The 19,403-nt window shown below is 38.5% G+C and overlaps 1 long non-coding RNA gene across 1 annotated transcript; it reads right to left on the bottom strand.

Annotated features, from left to right (window-relative positions):
- Positions 1-5,310: 5,310 nt before the first annotated feature.
- LOC112559968 lies at positions 5,311-13,307 on the bottom strand. The gene is made up of 4 exons (XR_003098448.1): positions 13,130-13,307; positions 12,636-12,794; positions 9,981-10,762; positions 5,311-5,411 (listed from the first exon to the last, which is right to left on the bottom strand). It is a non-coding gene; the product is annotated as an uncharacterized LOC112559968 (long non-coding RNA).
- Between the last annotated feature and the right edge of the window lie 6,096 nt (positions 13,308-19,403).

The following is a 19,403-nucleotide window of genomic DNA, read 5'->3' as shown; positions in this document are numbered from 1 at the left end:
ATGCATGACCTTACTGGATCCAAACTATCAGTCACCGTTTACAGCTATTTATCAAACCCCAAATTCGCAGTGAAATACAAATAAGAAGATTCTTACTTAACTTGAACAAACGTTTAGAGGGGCAGCCGGTACTCCGGTGTTTGTTTTTAAAGTTTTGTCGTTCGATACACATCGGCGCGGCATGCCGCATTGCAAAAGGGCGCACGACAGTAGTTGGCGAGGGTTCTAGCTCCAGATCATTGTCCTCGAACGAGACCATAGCGGAAAAATGGTATGTAATGGATGAACAGAGACGAGACAGAAGACAGATGCGCTGCGGATAGAAGAGCGACACACGAGTTGAGAAGAGCCTGACGACACGACACTAAACTCGCTGTGAGGAGAGGAGCTGTGACAACTGCTGTTCCAACCCATTGATTAAAGCCTCGCACACTAGCTGGCTATTTCCTGCCTCTCTTTGTGTGGGAGAAAGTTTGCTGACACACATAGCCCCGCCACTCGGTGACAACAGAAAGAAACATCTCCTAGCGACTTGGCCAGCAGTTGTTCTACTTACCTACACCTTCAGAATGTACAGCTGCTAAAACACTTTATGTACACCTGTTAAAACACTTTATGTACAGCTGCTAAGACACTTTGTGTACAGCTGCTATGACACTATGTACAGCTGCTAAGACAACGATTTATTGTTCACGAACTGTCAGAAGGAGCTGCAGACAGTGAATGTTTTTCCACCCTAATTGCACCCAACACAGCGCATATAACATATCAGAAACGTCCGAAACTCTGACTTCCTATAGTAGAGGACAGGGTGAGCAGAGCTCTATATATACCAGCGCTGATCAAATAGTATGCTTATGATAGAGCACAGACACACACACAAACAATTTTTCCAATATCCACCAATTTGAGTTATTAAAATTCTACGGTATTATATTTTTTTTTAACTTTTGCAATACAAAATTCAACAATTATAAGAGTTAAAAGGATATTTCTGTAAAAGTTTTGTCTTGACATTCTATATTTGCTTTTAATTGAGATTACAAATGCATTGCTACATTTTACCAGTTTCTCTTTCCACATCTTTTATATGATATTTGTGGAAGTATAAGCTCGTGAATTTCTATTATTTTTTTAATTGATATTAAATATGCGACATTTAAACAGTTTCTCTTTCTACATCAGCCTCTGTATTGGAATGTTCCTACAGCAATCAAGGTTTGTGCACAGGAAACAAAAACTGTAAAACTAGTTACATGGCATTTCTTGATATTTAAGGGATCAATCTGGAATTTTGGTATTTACCAACCCCGCTTTTATTAAAATATTGCATAATTATGAAAGCAATAATAACTGTTTCCTAATTAAGGTAAACTTCTGAATCTTTTCTTCACAAGCAGCAGATAAAAGCGACAGAAGCTCACATTCTTATAAATGATTGTAAGGAAAATTTACCACAAGCTGTACAAAATAAGTTTACAATATTTATTCATGTTTTGAAAGACCATCATAGATCATTTAGCCCAGAATAACTTGGGTGGAGAAGGTCTGGCGCAAACTCCGATTCTGAATAAAATGTTATTGTTAAGATGAGTTGTACACACCCACTGTAGTTGCCACTGCCACATCACTGACAGAAATGGATTCTGTGTCAGACATCAGTACAACCGATCAGCAACCATGGACAGACTTGAGTGTGAAGCTGTTCACAACCACAAGTTCAACACTGTCTGAGAATGAGTCGAGCATTCTATCTGCTGAAGTAACAAAACAAGAACAATATATAACAAGAATTATATATTTCTTCTGAAAAATTCAGTGTTACATTAAAAATAATTATTGTTTACTAACACAACTTACATTTTAAATCTTGTACCTCACTTACACAACCTGTTCTCTTTTTCCTATCAAGATTTATGAGATCCTCATGGCGGTCATATGCTGGTTCATGATTCCCTTTCTACTGTTCCTGGGAATCCCCGGCAACGTGGTGAGCGCCCTGGTGTTCTACAGACAGGGTCTTGGAGAGAGAATCAACGTCTGTCTCTTCCTCCTTGCGCTGGCTGACCTCGTCAACGTCATCGCCCTGATTCTTGTGTATGTCGTGGACCGAGTGGGAAAACACAGTCAAGACACCTGGTTTATAATAGTCCATTTGGGGAGTGAGTGTTGACAATTCTTATCTATCGTGCTTTTCTGATGGAGTTTTAGAAATGTTCTATGTCAGCGCCATTTAATTTCGCACAAATTCCTTTTTTCTTGTGTTTTGCTAGATCCTACTGTTCATTAAAGCCTAATATATAGTTCGGTTTATATTTCGTGTTTGTAACGAATAATGATTTACTATTAAGCATTTTTTTTCAATTAAAGAGTTATAAACGTCAAAGGATTGTGTATCATTACTAATTTAGTTTTTACCAGCGCCGAGCGAGCCTGTCAATTCCTGTCGGCTGTCATCGCCTGTGAGCGCTGTTTCTGTGTCGTCAGTCCCCTCCACGCCAAGCGGCTGCTGAAGACGTCCACCATGACCGCCATTGTTGTCGTCTGCTGTGTCGTGCTGATGGCAGGGATGTGTGTTATCGTGATTCCTAAACACACCGTCGGCTTTTTGTACGATCCGTCTGCCAACATCACCAGGTCTTTTGTGACAGTCACAAAGTAAGGGTAGAAAATAGCACAAGTAGGATTTCTAAAGCACGTTTCTCCCGTCTTTATCGATGTCAATGCGCTGCACACGAAAGATTAGAAACAAACCGTATCTTATACGTGCAAGTAACAAAAACTTCAATAAGCATATAGAGGAGTTGAAGAACCGGTAATTTAAATTACAGAAGATATATTTTAAAAAGTTTAGTTTTGATTCCATGTTTTAAGACAAATTTAAACACGTTTTAAAGAAAATGGTTGAAGACTTCTTGACAAAGTTGAGGTACATGTAATAACCAACGTTTCGTAAATTTGTAATGTACAGATAGGTATCATGTCTCTTGAGTACATTTTGTGACGATACGCGACTAACGTTAGAAAATATAATTTTTGTCCTATACTTTTTATTGTTAACACATAATTTTTGTTTCTTTTTTTTCTCGTTTATAATCTTTTACTTTAACGTACGACAAAACATTTGTAAGGTGAGAAATATAATTTAAAATATGAGTACAGTGAAAGGGTACTTTATGAATAAACTTCTTTGTCATTTAAGGTACTACATACAGAACAAGAAAATCATCGACATTTTCGACATTTTTATCTACTCGACAGTACTACCAATCACTTTCTTTATCGTCATAGCAATCTGCACCTCCGTTACCGCCATGAAACTACATGCAGCTGTTAAACAGAGAAAGTCGATGACAAACGTGACGACTGAGACACAGAAGACTGAACATCTCGGTAATAGTATGTCGAGTAAAGAGATGGCAGTAACCCGGATGTTGATCGGGACCTCTGTTCTCTTTCTCATCTGTGTGATACCCACTATTGGTGTTCAGATCTTTTCTCTTCTCTTACAACAGCTAAATTCCACAAGTATGTACTTTACTCTAAACATTGTTCTGTGGTATTTTGTTCACATGTGTCGCGGAGTCCGCTCGTCAGTCCATTTCTGTGTGTATTACATCATGGGGTCAAAGTTTAAAGAATATGTACACAGTTTGTGTCTGCGGAAGAAAGTCGAACGATGACTTTAATTAGAAGTGCCACAACAAAGTTAAACATTCTGTACACTTTCAAATAGTTTTCACTGACAATTCTTTGAGAAAATTTTATAAATATATCTCTGTATCTGTGACTATCGAGGATGTCAAAACGTTAGATTAGCGAAGAATGTGTAAAATGTACTGACACTAAAGCATATTCTAACATATATTTTGTCACAACAACGAAGTTGAAGCTCTGGAAGAAAAGAGACATATTTTTTACCAATATATATATGACCTATGACTAACTGAACTAATTGTTCCTTCCGTTGTTATTTTATTAGCTAAGGCTGTTCGAACATAAGAGTTGATCGGGACCTCTGTTCTCTTTGTCATCTGTGTGATGCCCACTATTGGTATTCAGATATTTTCTGTTAAATTCCATCAGTATGTATTTTACTCTAAGCCTGACACTCTGGTATTTTATTTTCTTGTTTCGCGGAGTCCGCTCCTCAGTCCATTTCTGTGTGTATTACATCATGGGGTCAAAGTTGAGAGAATATGTACACAGTTTATGACTGCGACAGAAAGTCGAACGATGACTTTATTTGTAATGCCACAAGAAAGTCAAACTCTTTGTACACTTCCAAATTGTAATCAATTACAATTCCATGAGAAAATGTTACAGACATATCTTTGTATCTCTGACCATCGATGATGCCAAAACATGAGATTAGGGAAGAATGTCTAAATTGTATTAAGACTAAAACCTTTTTTGCTAATATATACTTTGTAACCACAACGACGTATTAGCCCTTAAAGAAACATATTTTGTACTAGTATATAATATGACATATGACTAGATGAACTAATTTGTACTTCCGTTGTTTTTTTATTAGCTAATATTATTCGTGCATAAAAGTTTTGTCGGATGCTGAAAGGTCGCGTGATAAGGTATACTCATCTATGAAATTGGATGGATTGCGATTATGGTCGAGTCGAGAAGGTTGGATATAACTAAGATAAAAGAATTAATCGGTGTAGATAGATCATTGATGAATTTATGAGAATTCTATATTGTGAACTAAATTTTGAGAATATTGTGGAAATCGATAAGCCTATATAGATGATCGATTACAAAGAATTAAACAATAGTGATGGTTTAATATATTAGAATAGGATAATTATTAATAAAGATAACTTGTAGATGACAACTAGTAGATCGGCAATAATAAATAGATGATTGATGCAGGTAGATGTAGACTTGCAGTATGTGTATGGGTCATTGAATAAGACCAGATTGATCCACAAAAAGGACGTAAATGTAGACAGTATATTATTGGTTTTGGCAACTTACTTGTTCCTAAAGTTGGAAGCAGTTCTAAATACTAATTATTTTGTACCCTCCTGTTACAGACAATATCTTGTCGCAGGTGGTGATTAGTTTTCCCTGAAGCCACCCACAGTTAATGTGCGTATCACGTGACCCGCTGTCTACTGTAGGTGGAACATCACTCCAATACATTAATCTCCCTTTAGTGCAACAAAGGACAACAAACTTTGTAGTGGGCTTTAAAGCTAAAGCAAATATAAAACGTCGTTAGAATTTCAAAATGTCTAGGCAGTAATTAAAGATTGTTGTTGTTTACCAACTCAATACGTAACTCATTCCGTCGAATGGTTTCTATGGCACTGTCACCATGGAAGAGACACGCTGGCCTGATCATGGCGTGATTTTGTCGGGCTTTCATGGGCGTCAGATGTTGAGACTTCCTAAAAATACAAAGCTAAACCATTACTGGATTCAGTACAGGCATGTTTACTCATGTCGACCCATGAGATATATCTATATACATCGAATCTAGATTCTGTCATTGCTAAACACACTAGCTCGATATTGGCAGAGCCAATTAACTTTTCGTTGAACCCAATATCTACGAGGAAAAATTTAAGCAATGATTTTTAAACTGTTCCGTCGTCTTTCCTACCTGACGCTGTAATGGTCTTTTCAAGTCGTCATTACTATTGATCGATCTTTTCTCTGTTTTTCACGAACTTGTGGATTGTTACTATAACAAATCAAGATCTTGGTTCATAATAATAAAGGAGATTTCATCGAGCGGAACAATGACATGCTCAGTTGTAGTATTAGTTATATGCAATGATGATTTAATACTGTATCTCTCCTTAGAAACGTATGTGTTGATCGGAGCCTCTATTCTCTGTGTGATATTGGTTTTCAGATCTTGTTCACTTCCTCTACACGAGTTAAATTCCACCATCCTGTACTTCACTTTAAACTATAAGTTGTCTTAACTTGTCTTCATGTCTCGTGGAGCCTGCTCCTAAGTTGTTCGATGTGTACTACATCTTGAGGTCAAAGTTAAGAGAATTTATTCCCAGTTTCTGCATCGGGAGAGTTGAATTAATAAAGCTAATTAGTGGGATATTGTACAAGTATGCAAACGATCAATGGGTTAAGGGATACACAAAAATGTTTCCAATAGAATTCACTCGAAAAATTGGCGGGAAACCACAAGAAACTATCACTCAGGTTCCTGAATATGGAGTAGGAATGACGCTTATGAGTAAAGAGAAATAATTTTCGCCTAGAGTGGGTTGAGTGTGCAGAACATAGTTCATTAATATCAATCACCGATCTGGAAGTTTGCAAATCTGTGTGGTACTCACGCAACTGGTGTTTCACCTCGCCAGGGCGAAGTGTGATCATATTTTATTTGCTGTATTACTGGGGACAAACGCGATTCACATGTTGAGAGAGGGGGCGTGACCGGAACCTTTTTTCCTAGCGTGAGTTGTGTACGTCGATGTTGCTATTATTACAATAGGAGCAAATTTTATACAGCATTTTTAACTGGTTTCATGATTACACCTCCGTTATTGATTTGTTTGCTGTGAGTATTACATTTAATGAATTTTGTTTGCTTTATTATATAATTTTACCTCCCCTTGCGGGACTGACTATAGTTGGAGGGAAACTTTGTGTCGATTTGTCTTGTAAAGTCCTGGGCCTAACACAGAAGTGAAAATAACACGATCTGTGAAGCCTCAGGCAATCGTGTTGTCATTTGTTGAAGGAACACTCTGCTGTCCGGCGTGAATGTGTTCGTTAAATGAATTGTCTTGTGATATTAAAGAACTCCAATATGGTCGTAAGGAATTACTTCTGTCTAGGTAATGAGTAACATTGCTGTTGTTTCCAAGCTTGATGCGTAACTCTGGCGTACGACCGGTACGATAATCGTTATGAGACAGGCCTGCAAGACTATAACAAGACATGTTAACGCCTTAATTGGCTAGTTTAAAAAGAACATGTGGTTGCCTTAAACTCCATTTTTATCCGGCAAGAAAAGCGGTCGACACAGACATTAACATTTTCGCACTTTAATCCTATACAATGCATCTTAGGTCCTCCAAATATTTAGCATCTGAGAGAAAGGCAGTGAGCCAAGATAACAGTTGACCTGCCACCATTTAGAAAATATACACTCAAGATTATCTGGCCTACCAGCAAAATGCTGAAGTTTTGAAGATTTTCCCAAAGCATGAATTTACTGGATCCAAACTATCAGTCACCGTCTACAGCCGTTTTTCAAACCCCAAAGTAGAAGTGAAATATAAATAAAAAGGATCTTTGTCGCGAAACACATCGGCGAGGACGTGAAACATCGCAAGAAAGTGCTCGGCATTAGTTGGCGAGGTTTCTAGCTCCAGATCATTGTCATCGAACGAGAGCATCGCGGAAAGTTTAGTGTGTAAGGGAAGAACTGAGAAGTGACAAAAGACAGATGTGCTGCGGACAGAAGAGTGACACTAAACTCGCTGTGACGAGAGGAGCTGTGACAACTTCTGTTCAAACCCGTTCATTAAAGCCTCGTACACTTGCTATCTACTTTCTGCCTCTCTCTGTGTGGGAGAAAGTTTGCTGACACACATAGCCCCACCACTTGGTGACAACAGAAGGAAACATTTCCTAGCGACTTGGCCAGCAGTGGTTCAACTCTTACCTACACCGTCAGAGTGCACAACTGCTAAAACACCTTATAAACAGCTGCTGAGACACTTTATAAACAGATGCTGAGACACTTTATGCACAGCGGCTAAGATACTTTATGCTCAGACACTTTCACAACAATTCATTGCTCACAATCTTTCAGAAGGAGCTGCAGACAATCATTGCAATTCGAACACATCGTTTACAACAGATCATCAGTGTGTGAAACTCTTACTGAAACAGAATCTTTAGTAGAGGACAGGGTGAGCAAGGCAGACAAATATACCCGCACTGATTAAATATTATGCCTATGAAAGAGCAGGCACACGCACACACACAAATCATTTTATTAGTTAAAATATCCATCAATTTGAGTTATTAAAATTCTATGGCATTATTTTCTCACTTTTGCAAGAGAAGATACCTATAATTATGAGTTCCAAACGATATTTGTGAATGTATAAATCTTCGACACGAATTAGTTTGTCATAACTGAGATTTAAAAAATCAGTCCTTTTTGTACAACAACCCTTGCAATTAAATATCCCTCTGTCAACAAAGTATGTACACAGAAAAATGTCGTCCTTTAAAACTAGTCTGGTGACATTTGTCCATGTTTAACGGATCAATCACTACAAGGGAGGTTAGTATTTACCAACTACACCTATCTTGAAAATAGTCTTTAATTATACACGCAACAGTTACTGTGTTTGTTCTTTGTGTTCAACTAATGCATCTTCTAAATTTGGGAGCAAGAGAAAAATTCGATAATAGCTTACATCCATATCTTAGACTGGTGAGAAACACTCATTTTCATCTTGAGTGTCAGGCTAAGTACGACTGGGACAAACACAGTATCTGGAATAAATATCAATCTTAGTGGAGAGGACTTTGTTTGTTAACATTCCGAGACACGGCTCGTGGATGTCTTATAATGAAAGAAATGGAATCCTTGTTAACCATCAATTTAACGAATGTGGAACGATGGGAATACTACACTGAGAGTGTTTCTACAGCTTCAAATTCAACACTTTCTGGTCATGAGTCAAACATTCTATCTGTTGAAGTAAGACAAGAACAATAACATAAATAATATACCAAACATTCAAAGCTCCGTATTACAAGTGACTTAGCACTTAGTCATTTATGTGACGTCTGAGCTAATCAGATTTATTTATTGATAGATTTTTCCAATGGTGTAGAAAAGCTACGTAAAAGACTTTTTTCTCATGACACCATACACTCATCCCTAGACACCTACAGACGAGAAAACTGTGAGGGCAACATGTACTTCATTATTACTGTTTCCAGATCTTTCATCGGCTGTCTTCGCAGTTTAAATGTTTTCACGCACGATCCTACTGTCTATTGTGTAGGTTTTATTCTCCGTATGCTATGTTTCTACGAGTTTATCTCGAAAACGGAAAGGTTCAGTAACTGACATGGCAGCAATATCACGAGGGTCGTTCAAAATGTTCGAGGCCTCACCATGGTGGAGTTGACCAAACAAGACAGTTTGTCACACTTATTCTATTTAGTCTTTCTTGAAATCAATGAACTTGGTCTAACGATGCTGAAGTATTGCAATCCTTTTATGGAAGAAGGTGGCATCCTGAACCATCATAAACTCCTCCACAACAACATATGACGTCATCATCGTTTCCAAAATGACGTTCACGTCGGTTGGATATGAGTTTAGGAAACAGGAAAAAGTCAGACGGAGCTAAGTATAGTGAGTGGGGGGGGGAGGGGGAGGCACTTCAAAGCCACAGTTGGTTGTTTGAGCTACTGCAACCTGAGCAAAAATGGGCGCGTTAACCTGGAGCAAGAGCACGCCTGCCCTCAGCTTCTCTCTGAGCTTTGACTTGACTGATTCCTCCAGCTGTGTTCTTTCTGATGCATAGTACCTTCCATTAATACTTGTTTTTCTTTTTCATCAGTGATTGAGGTTCTTGGACTACCTGACCGAGAAGTGGTAGTGTTTTACCACAACTAGGGCTTTTCTCAACTATGGGTGAGGCTTAGATCTTTTTGAACGATCCCCGTATCTTGCCTTGAACACATGTTGATTTATGTGTGTAGTTAAATCTCTTTTCTGTTTCTTGATAGTGACAGCAGGTCAATGATCAGATACAGTTTGTTGGCTTTGTATGACTTACTCACTACAAGATAACTGAAGTGCACAAATTGATTATATGATGTCCTACATATATGATCTGACATAAGAAAAAAGCTTAAAAAATTCCTAAACCAATTGAATTCGTGACCGTTTCCCTGGATGACGAATGCACTAACAACGTGACTACTGTAACTTCTTTTCATTTTACCTCTTGGGCTTCACACACCGACATCTTCTTTTGTCTTATCAAGATTTATGAGATCCTCATGGCGGTCATCTGCTGGCTCATGATTCCGTTTCTTCTGTTCCTGGGAATCCCCGGCAACGTGCTGAGCGCCATGGTGTTCTACAGACAGGGTCTTGGAGAGAGAATCAATGTCTGTCTTTTCATCCTGGCGCTGGCTGACCTCGTCAACGTCGTCATCTTGCTTCTTATGAATGTCGTGGACCGAGTGAGAAAACATATCAGTCCAGACACCTGGTTCATAACAGCCTATTCGGGGAGTGAGTGTTGACAATTCTTTTTCATCGCGTTTTTTGTGATGGAGTTTTAGAAATGTTTTATGTCAACGCCATTTGATTTCATAGAAATTCCTTCTTTTTTGTGAGTTGCGCTCGATCTTACTGTCCATTACAGTCTAATATATATTTCGATATATAATTCATCTTCGTAAGAAATAATGATTTACGACTAGGCGTGCTTTATGCAGTTAAAGAGTTATAAACATCAGAGGACACTGTATCGTTACTGATTTAGGCTTTACCAGCGCCGAGTGGGCCTCTCAGTTGCTGTCGGCTGTCATCGCCTGTGAGCGCTGTTTCTGTGTCGTCAGTCCCCTCCACGCAAAGCGGCTGCTGAAGACGTCCACCATGACCGCCATTGTTGTCGTCTGCTGTGTCATTCTGGTTGGAGGAATGTTTGTTATCTCTGCTCCAAAACACACCGTCGGCTTCATGTACGATCCCTCTGCCAACATCACCAGGTCCTTCCTGACAGTGACAAAGTAAGGGTATTAATCACGTCACAAAATAGCAATAGTCGGATATGTAAAGCGCATTTCTTCTGTGTTCATTCGAAGTCAATGCACTGCATACTAAAGAATAGAAACAAACCGACTGTTAAACGTATATGAAACAAAGGCTTCAATAAGCAGATCGAGGAGTGGAGGGAATGGTAATTTAGATTACGCAAGATAGTTTTTAAACAGTTTAGTTTTGATTCCATGTTTGAAGACAAACAGAAACATTTTCTGTAAATAAAGGGGTTAAAGATTTCTTAACAAAGTTACGATGTACATTGTAATCAATGTTTCGAATTTTTTTAAGATGCAGATAGGTATCAAGTACATTTTATGACGATACGTGACAAACCTTGGAAAATTAACTACTGAAAAACATTTGAAATGAGAGAAAAATTTTCTTTAAAATTTCAGAACAGTAAAAGACAACTTGATGAATACTTTTATTTAACATTTCAGGTACTATATGGAAAACAAAAAAATTATCGACATTTTTGACATCATTATCTACTCAACGGTACTACCAATCACTTTCTTTATTACCATAGCGATATGCACCTCCGTTACCGCCATCAAACTACAAGCAGCTGTCAAACAGAGAAAGTCGATGACAAACATGACGACTGGGACACAGAAGACTGAACATCTCGGTACTAGTATGTCGAGTAAAGAGATGGCAGTAACCCGGATGTTGATCGGGACCTCTGTTCTCTTTCTCATCTGTGTGATGCCCACTATTGGTATTCAGATCTTTTCTCTTCTCCTACAGGAGTTAAATTCCACCAGCTTGTACTTTACTCTAAACGTGGCATTGTGGTGTTTTGTCTTTATGTGTCGTGGAGTCCGCTCCTCAGTCCATTTCTGTGTGTATTACATTATGGGGTCAAAGTTTAGAGAGCTTATACACACGTTTCTGTCTGTGAACTAGTGAAACGTCGAGCGAAAACTTCATTTAGTGAGGTGGCAAGAGAATCAAACTGTTTGTGCACTCCCAAACTGTATTCACTTACAATGCCTTTCAGTTAGTTAATAGAAATATCTGTTTATCTCTGACATTTGGGGATACTTGGATGTAAGATCTGCGAAGAATATCTTGATTGTAATAAGGCTACAAGACAGAATTTTTAGACAAAATACACTTCGTAACAACAACAGCGTATTATCCCTAAATAAAAAAAACAGATTTTGTACTAGTGTCTATATAATATATCTCTCACATATCACTTACTGAAATTTTTAACCTCTTCGTAATTTCATTAGCTGAAGCTCTCCTTGTGTTAAGAGTACTTGTGGATGGTAAATGCTAGGTAAAAGGGTCTACTGGTCTTTAAACTTTGATGAATCACAAACATGAATGGATCAACAATGACAGAAAAAAAATTAAGACATAAAGCTATCGATCTTCAAGAATAAGTGATCGCTATGTCTGTTTTTATATATCTTAGATGGTTTACTGTGAACTATACTTTAGAAGAATCGGTGAGTTTTTGTTAGCTTGATGATGGATGAAAAAGAATCAATCAGTTAGGATGGACTGGTCGATGAGAATGTCATGATTATTGGTAAAGATAGATTTTAGACGAGGACTATTGGATCGGCGAGAATAAATAAATAAATGATTGATTACGGCAGATGTATGATCAAAGAGGTTCTATGAGTCATAGGATACAAATTCAGTACATGAATTTATAATACGGACCAATAAGGCTGTAGTTGAAAACAGTATAATAATTGTTATCTCTGGTAACTTCCTTGTCTGTACAGTTAAAAACAGTTATAACTGATTATTTTGTATTTTGTTCAGTCCAGGCATACCGCACAAGACTTCAAAGCGCCAGACATACCTAGACTTTTTTTTGGCATACTCGTATAGCATGATTCCTCACTTGATGGGCTTGTCCTCATGTACACCTTGAAGCTTAGCCGGCCCCTCCATGGACACATGGCCTCGTGCCCTCGTCAATGCTAATGTGCGGGTCAAGGATGTATGTATTCTGAGAGGCCTGAATAATGAGTGATGTATGGTTATTTATATACTGATAAAGGGGACGTGGCACTCGTATTCTAAATGCAAACCATTTCAAAACAGCTTTCACTCACAAAGTAGTAGTTTTGAAAGGTATTTATGTATTGTGCAAAGTTTTACGCAATAATTTTCAATACAATAATGAATATGATATAACAATCAGTAATAAACACTTTATCAACAAAACTTTATCAATAAAATATAAAGAACATAACTGTACCTAAAACATGTATATCACATAGCATTTTTATTTTAAAATTGTGTAAAATATAATATAAAAACTAAAGAAAATAAGTTTTCTCAAATATTTACATGGTTCAAGTGGTCCATGAATGGTCTCAGTTTATGAAGCGGGTCATAACCAGGTTGCTCCTGTGGTACTGCTACAGAATTATCATTCAGATGAAAAAAGTGAGGATACTAAGAACCATATCTCGCTTCATTATCCTCGAAGCAAATGTAGACTGTAAAATTGAATGTTTTGCCTATTAATCATTGTGTCACGGACCGTCCGCAGACATGCGCATTCTTTCCACAAACCAAAATATCCTGATCGCTTGAGGGTGGGCGTACCTTCTTAGAGGCACAAATAATTATTCAAATCAAATACAAAGTCAAATGAAACAAAGGCAAAATCCACACTCATAGATTCACTCCTTCATTCGCCACACAAGATGTATTACCAATATGTTATCATTCATCCCACATAATATTAAAGGTAACAATAAAATCGACTCTCCTAAATTATTGTTACTGATGAAGAACCCAATGTTCGCTCCCGATGAAACATCAACCTCTTATTTTAAAGTCTTTGAGACCCTCCCAAGTCCTCTATTCCAATTAATCCCACTGATCTTCTTTCCACGAAGTCTATTTATGATTGAAAATAAATGGTTTTTCACAGTACCCACAGTTTATAAGCAGACGTCTCGATCTTGCGCATGCGGCCGCCTCCTAGATGTTTGGCCAGATGATGTTAGATTCGCTGAAGGCCGGGAGGAAACCTTTCCTCCACCGGCGCTTACTCTCAGGCTGTGAAGAGCTGCCCCTTCCAGGCGACAGATGGAAGTCGGTGCCCCAGTCTTGCACCAAGTTTTCTGTTCTTTTCTCGCTGATACCAGTGTTTAGTTTCTTGACCCCGCCAAGAAACTGGGATGCCCAAGCCACAGAGCTCCCCCACGGTGCGAACACGGACTACAGTGACTCACGACCTGTGAAGTACATCCACCTGTAGTTTACCCACGGTATTACTTCCCGTAATACTTTTTCCGCTGTCGCAGCAGTTGCGAGAAAGTCCCGAGAAAAATCCACCAGCTCCAACTTTTGTTTCGCCGTCTGCTCTCTGCCCACCGTTATTTTCTCTAACGTTAATTTCCTCTATCTTTTACGTCACCTTCTTTTGACGTCCCAGTTTACGTCATTTGCTCAAGGGCAAACAACTTCCAGCCCACTACGCTAAATCAGATCTACCACGGTTGTCGATCTTCCCTCCTAACCCCCTCTACTAAATACTTATCCGTTACACATTGATTCTCGCCTTGTGCAAAACACTCGTGTGCAATTATTACTAAAAAATATGATACATCTCGGGAATTTTAACACCTTTCCATGTATTTATCTTAGACCTAACTGAAACAGAAATATTCGACTTTTTAACCTTATTTATTACCTATGTAGCATAAAAAATTTTGTCTGCATTCGTTTTTTTTAGCGGTTCCTTAATAATAAATAGTCTAAAGAAATCAATCTTACGTGACGGGACGGGAGGAGGTTAGGTGGGCCCTGCACACCTGGCGTGGCGATGAAATCTGGCTCATCGGGAAATCCCGAAGGTTTTTGCACCACTCGTAGTGACAATCGCCTTCCCCAGAATCCGAAATATCCTCCGGCAGGTTGGTGTCGAAGAGATTTCCTTCTTCTGAAGCACGATGTGCAGTATGTCTATCGATTTCATAGTCATCTTCATATGCGTCGTCTGCTTCAACCATGTTCTCGTCTTCTAATTGTGACCCGTCAATTAATTCCTTGTCAACGTCCTCTAAAACTACGCTGTCCTGTACGTCAATATATTCTTGTTTGTCATCGTCGTCATCTCCCACCTCCAACTCCATTTCTTCGTCCAATTCGCCAAAAACCATGTCACGGATGTTGAGAGTAGTGTAGCGTCGCGCCATGTTTCCAAAAGAAAAAGAAAGGGCAGTGTGGGAAATTACAGAAAATTCGAATTAAACGCATTCCTTTCACATGAAAGGGGGCTAACTGTGTTAAGAAATGATTGTTCTAGCGCAATTATGCATTTTTTCTACTAAATTACGAGTTATACATGTCTTTAAAAAACTCAACAATGCATCCCCCACAGGAGTGAGATACGTAGGCTGGCACTTAGTCCGTTCGGTTATCAGCGGGCTGAGGATACGCAGTGACAGAATCACGATTTCCAGATGTTAACTATGTCAAATCACAATATACAGCCGACTATAATTTACTACTTTAAGCAAGCCTAGAAAGACCTAGAGGCGTTTTGAAAAAAAAAATCTTTACAAATGTTAATATATTGTTGACTATGTATTCTTCATGCTTGAGTCATGTTTTTAAATAAAACACAATTTGTTTTGGAAGGAAAATACAGACCTTTGTTGTGCAACTTTCTTGTAGTCCCTTCTATTAGAAGACATTTGATAGTGATTAAGACAGGCACTGACCTCACAGAAAGCTAGTCTTGAGAATAAAGTGTCGTCTCTAATACCTCATTCCCCTCCCCCCGACCCAGGTTACTGAAAGGACATCTCCGTTTTTCACATGTCGCTGGCCTACAACGGAAGTAGCTGTATTCCCTCAAAAGTTTGGAAACAATATATTGCGCTTACCTTTGCTAAGTCCGTAGATACAGGTTGGGTTTTTAATTTTCTCCGTTCAAAAGTTTGAGGTATGAAACAATCGTTTACCTACAACTGCGGGCTGTACAAGGAAGCCGCCATGTTGTTTGTTGAGTGACGTCAGTAAGAACACCATCCAGGGCGAGTCAACAACACGCTGACATCCTGGACTTGGTGATGGCACTGTGAAGTTTCTAACCACAGACAGGTGAGGTGGTCATCGTGTTTCTCCCTTGTATGGTAAGACAGTGGAGGAAGTCAGAATTGCATTCGTCTTAAAAATCCTTTCGTTTTTCTGGTTTTCATGACAGTAGTCGTAGTGGCATTGTAGTGATAATTGTCATCGTAATTGTCATCAGTAAGAAAGTAGTCTTCAGCAAAACCAAATTAAATAAAATAGCAATTTCTTTTTGTCGTTCTTATACCTTATCGTCACTCCGTCGTGAAAGGTACATCTACGGTAACGACGCCAGCCATGTCACACAGTACAGTTCTCTCTGTCACGACGCCGGCTCTCTCACGAGCAACACACACACACACGACGTCTGTACGCGTTCTTTCAACATACAAAACAACGATTGCCTGAGGCTGTCCACATAATGTTAATAAGTTGCTGTTATGGCTCAGGATTTACATATTACAAAACACAAATGCATAAATAATAGTTCGCCTCTACACAATACTCTATCGGCGACACACAGCTAACGATACATACAATGTTTATCTGCGGGCCACTTCCCCGATCAATCACACTCAGTCAAATAACTCTTAATCTTATTCTCAACTCATCATCTATGTATGGAAAACACACGCCTATCACAGTTCTGTTCGTCAACACAAAGTTTAAATTATATTACCTCATTTATAATCGCACCAGCAGTCGTCGTTGAGTGCTTCAGTTACAGTTTCTTGGCGACACGAAGCCTACACTACACCGCCTCACACTGCTGTGTGTGTCATCAGGCGATCGAGGATTTCTAGATCTACTCCTAGATCAGAAGTGCTCTAACACCATCGCCGGTACACACAGAAAACCTTGGCTAGGCAAGGAATTACTTCTGGCATCCACGCTCACACTAACACTGACACAACGTCATTCCACTGTCATGTCCGCCAATGCCGTCTGCTTCTTCTATCCTTTTTCCTAGAGTGATCTCCCTTTCCTCGCTGACGCTCTCACTCATTGTTCATTACATGTTATTTTCCCCTTGCAATTCAAAAACAGCGAAGGGGTTGAACTAACCTTAAAACATAGAGGCACGGACTGATCCGTGACACTCTATCGTAGGAAATAAGATTTATAATAACGGTATTGAAGGGTAATTATCCGAGAGAGAGTTAACGAGGTGCAAAAAAAAAAAAATTGTGTAGAAAAAGTTCTCTCCCCTTATCCATACCCACGTCTCATAGTCATAGACTATTTAAAGCGAAGAATTTTATAATTTTGGCACATGGAAAAAGAAGCATTTTTACTTGAACAATTATTTAGATAAAAGGGCCTTATTTAGGTCCTTTACATTTTGCCTTTAAAAAGTGTTTGGTGTTTGCATTGTTTCTTTCTTTTTTGACTTGTTTGTTCGTTTATTTGTTCTTTCTGTTTTTGTTTTTTTTATTTTCTGCCTTGTTTTGTGCTTTGGTTCAATCGTTTTTCTTGAGTTTCATATCTTTTACACTTGTAAATTTTGGAAAAATTAATCGTAACTGACAGAAAAAACACATGTTTCTTCAATGAACTGAAAAGAGAAGCTACAGGGAATTAATCTTTATCAATATCGTGGATGGCGAACTGCCCACCGACGTAGATGGAGTAGTGAGAAGGCGCCTCTGTAGACAGTAGTTTAGGAAAGCACGCGATAGTGACATTTTCTCTTACTTCTTATAAATCTTGGAAGTCTTTTTCAGTGTATACCTGCCCTTGCAGAAGCTCTGAACAACCTTCATTGATTTCATTAAAGAGACAGCAATAGGCCCAAACCATTCTCCTACAATAAACTTGTGCGAAATAACTGACAGAATAGCGATAGTTGACATTCCTGTCACCGTCTCCAACTCTTCACAGCACCTTAAAGTAGCAGTAAAAGATCAAGAAAAAAAAGAATCTTCCTTACCTTAAACAACCCATTTTAGAGTGGTTTAACTGTGAAGGTAAAGCTGCAAAGACACATTCACAACGATTCATTGTTCAGAGACTTCCAAGAAGATGCAGAAAGTGAATTTCTGTCTCTCATTGTAATCCGAACTCAGATTACTTCATATAACAGATCAGCACTGTGTGAAACTCTTACCGAAACAAACTCCATAGTATAGGAAAGGGTGAGCGGTGCGCAAAATATACCCACACTGATTAAATTTAATTCCTTTGAAAGACAGGCACACACTCAAACATAACACACACACACACACACACACACACACAATTCACTTTCTTATTTACAATATCCGCCCATTTCAGTAATTAAATTTCTATGGTATTATTATTTTTTACTTTGCCGTACAAAATGTCTATAATTATGTGTAGCAAGCAATATTTGTAAAAGTATACATCTTTGACAAGAATTAGTTTCTCATGACTGAGATTTTAAAAAATCATACTTCGACAGTTCCTCCTTCTACAACGATCTCCTCAATTAAATATTACTTTCTCAACGTATTTCCACAGAAAAACGTCCTTTAAAACTAGTCTCGTGACATTTCTCCATATTTATCGGATCAATCACTACAAGGGAGGTTAGTATTTACCAACTACACCTATCGTGAAAATGTTGTTTAATTATACACGCAATAGCTACTGTGTTTGTTCTTTTTTGATCAACTGATGTATCTTCTAAATTAACGAGCAACAGAAAAATTCGATAACAGCTTACATCTTTATCTTAGACTGTGGTGAGAATCACTAATTTAGCATCTTGAGTGTCAGGCAAGTACGACTGGGGCGAACACAGTATCTGGAATAAACATCATACTTAGTGGAGCGGACTTTGTGTGTTAACATTCCGAGACACGCATCGTGGATGTCTTATAATGAAAGAAATGGAATCCTTGTTAACCATCAATTTAACGAATGTGGAACGATGGGAATACTACAGTGAGAGTGTATTCACACCCTCAAATTCAACACTTTCTGATAGTGAATCAAACATTCTATCTGCTGAAGTAAGACAACAACAATAACATAAATAATATACAAGATGCGAAGTTCAGTATTACACGTGGCTTTATAGTACTTAGTCGTTTATGTGACGTCTAAGCAAATCAAACATATATATATATATATTCCCAGGGGAGTAGAACAGCTCGGTACAAGACTATTTTCTCATGACAGCATACAACCAGCCCGACACCTAAAGATGAGAAAATGGTGAGGGCGCCATGTACCTCATTATTACTGTTTCCAGATCTTTCATCAGCTGTTATCGCAGTGTAAATGTTTTCACGAACCATCCTTCTGTCTATTTTGTAGGTTTCATTCTCAGTATGCTATATTCCACGAATGTATCTCGAAAACGGAAAGGTTCAGTAACTGACATGGCAGCAATATCACGATGGTCGTTCAAAATGTTCTAAGCCTCACCCAGGAGTTGAAAAAAACAAGACAGTTTGTTACCACAACTATGGCTTTTCTCAACTATGGGTGAGGCTTGGATGTTTTTTGGCTTTATGTAATGAACTATTTACACTATAACCTAAGTAAAGAAATTGATTGTATAATT

This window comes from Pomacea canaliculata, linkage group LG3 (genome assembly GCF_003073045.1).
Source record: "Pomacea canaliculata isolate SZHN2017 linkage group LG3, ASM307304v1, whole genome shotgun sequence".
In the NCBI taxonomy this organism is placed as follows: domain Eukaryota; kingdom Metazoa; phylum Mollusca; class Gastropoda; order Architaenioglossa; family Ampullariidae; genus Pomacea; species Pomacea canaliculata.
The sequence above is the reverse complement of the archived record's forward strand: the minus strand, read 5'-3'. Positions and strand labels throughout refer to the sequence as shown.